General features: G+C 38.5%; 1 long non-coding RNA gene across 1 annotated transcript; it reads left to right on the top strand.

Annotated features, from left to right (window-relative positions):
- Positions 1-815: 815 nt before the first annotated feature.
- Positions 816-1,854, top strand: LOC143114542 (uncharacterized). The gene is made up of 2 exons (XR_012984945.1): positions 816-958; positions 1,543-1,854. It is a non-coding gene; the product is annotated as an uncharacterized LOC143114542 (long non-coding RNA).
- The last annotated feature ends 3,157 nt before the right edge of the window (positions 1,855-5,011 follow it).

The following is a 5,011-nucleotide window of genomic DNA, read 5'->3' as shown; positions in this document are numbered from 1 at the left end:
TCGAAAATCTAAGGCTCGTTCATAACATATTCTGTTTAGGTTAATGTTATAGTAGCTTAGGTTAGTAGACATAGTTCATAAAACAGAGTAGGCAAACCTTTTCTAAATCGTCATAAGCCGACGACATAGGCTACTGGTTGTTTAACTAACCCAACTCCACACGTCGTTCTCTGTTTACAGTAGGCTACATTACGCGTCATTTCACTCAGTGGCCACACGCACAGCACGTGAATCTGCAAGACACCAGCTTGCTAATGGTGGTATATGGAGTGGGATAGCTGTCAAAATATTCGTGTCCATAGATTTGCTACACGTGCGTATTTGTCTAGTTGTGCATAAAATAATTATTTGTGAATTCTCGAATGAGTCCAGTCGTGCATAAAATATATTGTGTGTATTTTATCCATCAGAATACGGATGGGAAAAAAATATGAATTCAAAATTACAAGTACGAAATCAAACTTTACAGTTAGGCTTTCTTTGGTACGAGTACGACTTCGCACAAGTGACTCAACTGTCAAAATACGTCATCGCCGCATTCACAGGCATTACTTGTTGAGAAAAGAAACATAGATCGAGATCAAGACTGCGCATGCGCTGAGACGAATCCGGCGGGGGCAGTGCCATTACTGCGGGTTAGGCACGTCGGCGCTAACGTTTGTGATAGCTGATAGCTACCTGTGGAGTTGAACAAATCGTCTTTTCCCCCCTTTGTTTATTGTCTTACGATGTCGGGAAGAACCTGTTGTGTGTTCGGCTGTTACAACAGCAGTGGGAAAATACAGATATGGAACAAAAATATATAAGTTCCCCCGCCGTTATTACACAGCCTGCCCCTGTGTAACACCATACATAAGCACTACACAGATTCCCAGGGCGAGCCGAAGACCAAGCTGTTTGTCAGAAGTGGATTGTGAACATCAACCGAAAGGATTTTGTTCCGAACAAACATATCGCGGTAAGTTTTGTTTAACAGTATTAATCTTAAATCTTGCCAGTTGCCACAATGACTAACATGCTGTTGTCTAGTCTTGCATGGCGATACTTTAACGCTATCTATTGGTGTGTTAAGACATGGCACCAAATATTTGACGTAGAAGCAACTGTAAAGTAAGTGTATGCTAGGAACTTCGGTAGTCGCCAGAATAATTATCTCCATCAACTAAATGGCACTATTGAAAAATTATTCGCTTTAACTACTAACGTTAGGGCAGCCATGGTGGCCATCAAATCAACATGATTTGGCATTACAAACAGAAAACGTATGGAGTTCGGGGGCAGGCGACACTATGCTAGTTGCAAGATTGCTTTCCTTCTTTGGTAACGTTAGGCTAACCATGAAAACATCAGTCATTTGGAAAGATCTTAGTGAGTTTTCCTCCGATTCAGTATTGTACTAAACCGTTTTTGGGTAGCACTCACATTTAAAACTCACTTGGATATTTAATGTAGATGTTTGTTTTTGGGTTAAATTTGTTGTTGTGCTTAGTTATAGTCTACATGTAAGTCAATGTCCTTTTCTCTATATTTGTATTTTATCAGGGGTCAATGTCATCTGGAAGAGCACCTCCCAAAAGATGTCTTCAGCCCTCACAAGAGGACACATGTGCTTGGAACTTGTGCACAATGGAATAAAGAACAGTTGTTGATGTATTAATTACAGTTTATTTGAACTTGACACTTCATTTAATTTATACAATACATGTATCACACATACCAATTGTTGATATTATTATTACTACAATTACATTACATTACATTTGGCTGACGCTTTTTAGCCAAAGCGACTTGCAACATTTAAAGCTTTTAAGAGCAATTCTAACAATAAAAAAAAACCACAATAAGTGCATTAATGAGTGCAATTGTCTGTAGTAGTGCTATGAGAGGAGATGATCTCTGAAGACCTGGGTTTTCAGACATTTTTGAAGATGTCGAGGGATGTCCCTGCTCTAGTAGGAACAGGTAGTGCGTTCCACCAACGAGGGACGACAGATAATAACAGTTTGTATCGGCCATATGTACAAAAAGGTTCAAATATGCTACTAGGCCGAGGTCAAATAGACTGGACCAGGTCAGTCTCTGTGGAAAATATTTAGACAGGATATCAACAGTAATGGCTCAAATTTAAACTAATGATTCAAATATAAATATAATTCTCTGTGTGGATATAAGGGCCAAAAAGGTACACTAAAAAGTAGTGGTTCAAAAGGTAGGCATAGATTAATCAATAAATCCCTGTGTGGAAGTATGTGCAAAAAAGACACTAAACAGTAGTTATTCAAAAGGTAAGAATAGATTAATGAATAAATCCCTGTGTGGAAATATGGGTAAAGAGACACACTAAACAGTAGTAATTCAAAAGGTAAGTATAGATTTATCAACAAATCCCTGTGTGGAAGTATGGACGGAGCCTCATTAGAACAAGCAACAGTTGTTCAGGGACAGCTAACTTGATGGTCCTTAGTTGTGAGTGAAAAGCCATAATGGCGTACAAAAATTGCCAAAAACTGTCCATGCCCAAGCCTGTGTAAATTTTGAGTCTTTGTCATCCAAATCATAGGCCTACACTGATCAGTTTGTGTCACAGTCTTTTGTTGACTTAAAACTGTAGTTGTGGTCTGCAATATCTGGACACTGGATGCCATCTTCTTTTGGGAGGTGCCATTGAGGTTTGGGAGATGACATTGACCCCTGATAAAATACAAATAGAAAAGGACATTGACTTACATGTAGACAATAACTCAGCACAGCAACAAATTTAACCCAAAAACAATCATGAACATTTTGCACAACATCTACATCAAATATCCAAGTGAGTTTTAAATGTGAGTGCTACCCAAAAACTGTTTATTACAATACTGAATCGGAGGAAAACGCAATAAGATCTTTCCAAATGACTGATGTTTTCATGGTTAACGTTACCAAAGAAGGAAAGCAATCTTGCAACTAGCATAATGTCGCCTGCCCCCGAACTCCATCATACGTTTTCTGTTTGTAATGCCAATCATGTTGATTTGATGGCCACCATGGCTGCCCTAACGTTAGTATTTAAAGCGAATCATTTTTCAATAGTGCCATTTAGTTGATGGAGATAATTATTCTGGCGACTATACCGAAGTTCCTAGCACACACTTACTTTACAGTTTTGCTTCTACGTCAAATATTTGGTGCCATGTCTTAACACACCAATAGATAGCGTTAAAGTATCGCCATGCAAGACTAGACAACAGCATGCTAGTCATGGTGGCAACTGGCAAGATTTAAGATTGATACTGTTAAACAAAACTTACCGCGATATGTTTGTTCGGAACAAAATCCTTTCGGTTGATGTTCACAATCCACTTCTGACAAACAGCTTGGTCTTCGGCTCGCCCTGGGAATCTGTGTAGTGCTTATGTATGGTGTTATACAGGGGCAGGCTGTGTAATAACGGCGGGGGAACTTATATATTTTTGTTCCATATCTGTATTTTCCCACTGCTGTTGTAACAGCCGAACACACAACAGGTTCTTCCCGACATCGTAAGACAATAAACAAAGGGGGGAAAAGACGATTTGTTCAACTCCACAGGTAGCTATCAGCTATCACAAACGTTAGCGCTGACGTGCCTAACCCGCAGTAATGGCACTGCCCCCGCCGGATTCGTCTCAGCGCATGCGCAGTCTTGATCTCGATCTATGTTTCTTTTCTCAACAAGTAATGCCTGTGAATGCGGCGATGACGTATTTTGACAGTTGAGTCACTTGTGCGAAGTCGTACTCGTACCAAAGAAAGCCTAACTGTAAAGTTTGATTTCGTACTTGTAATTTTGAATTCATATTTTTTTCCCATCCGTATTCTGATGGATAAAATACACACAATATATTTTATGCACGACTGGACTCATTCGAGAATTCACAAATAATTATTTTATGCACAACTACAGACAAATACGCACGTGTATCAAATCTATGGACACGAATATTTTGACAGCTATCCCACTCCATAGTGGTAGTTCACTGTGATAAACATTAAAATTATAGCCTGACAAGCCAGACTAGGCAAAAACATACTTGCTGCCGCTAGGGTGCGTCTAGATTTGGCTATTAAAATTAGCTTTGAATTTAATCAATAAGATGTAGCCTTATAGCCTATGATCTCTGTGTAGACAATAGCCTAATGAAAACTGAAAATACCTATCTGTCTGTGCCCTGGCTACAGTAGGCCTACAGTACATGCACTCCTATAGAATTTTCAGAACCAAGGAGAAAAATGAAAAAAATGAAAAAAATGTGTTACAGCTCTGTCTGCTATTTACACCCATTCTTCTTGATACATAATGAATAAATATGAAAATGTATAAAATTTTTATCAGTACATTAGACTACTTTGCAAATTGCTAAACCATATAATAGCCTGTCCCACCATCATCATTGAAATAGCATAATGCTAGAATTTAAATGCAAAAAAAAAATAAAAAATGTCCAGCTCAGGTTCAGATGATTAAAGCTTTATAGGCTAGGGAATGTAAAACTTAAGTTCCAGTTTACACCATTCAAATTGTGTGTATTTTTTCTAGCTTTCGTATGCATTATGTTCTATAAAACATGATATTATATTCTGCAGTGCAAAGATGCCCAGTAAAGACAAGTTTTAGATAAAGTCAACACGTGTAAAAAATTTGAGCCCCTGCCCCTTCAAAGGTATCTGCACGCCCCTGATAGCAACCATCCATTTAGAACGATTGGCCTTCATAGCAACCAAAGATCTGAGCTGTGTTGCAATGTGAGGCACAGTATAGAAAGGTGATGAAATATACAGAGACAGGTCAAAAATATATAGTGCAATGTAGACAGTAGTATACAGTTGATTTACAGACGGTGGTTTAGAGTAATATGAAGTATTCCTTTATTCTGAGATACATCTGAGATAGGCTACATCAATAGGCTCTCAAAACAACCCCAGGCTCACAAAACAATCCCAGACATAAGGTCTTTATAGAGCAAATCCGTATAGATTATTTGTCAAATAA

The sequence above is a fragment of the Alosa pseudoharengus genome, unplaced genomic scaffold (assembly GCF_046254945.1).
Source record: "Alosa pseudoharengus isolate Yale_2024_CS ecotype anadromous, Long Island Sound unplaced genomic scaffold, YU_APseudo_1.1 YU_APseudo_1.1_scf_9, whole genome shotgun sequence".
Lineage (NCBI taxonomy): Eukaryota > Metazoa > Chordata > Actinopteri > Clupeiformes > Clupeidae > Alosa > Alosa pseudoharengus.
This window is presented reverse-complemented; position numbering and strand designations above follow the sequence as displayed.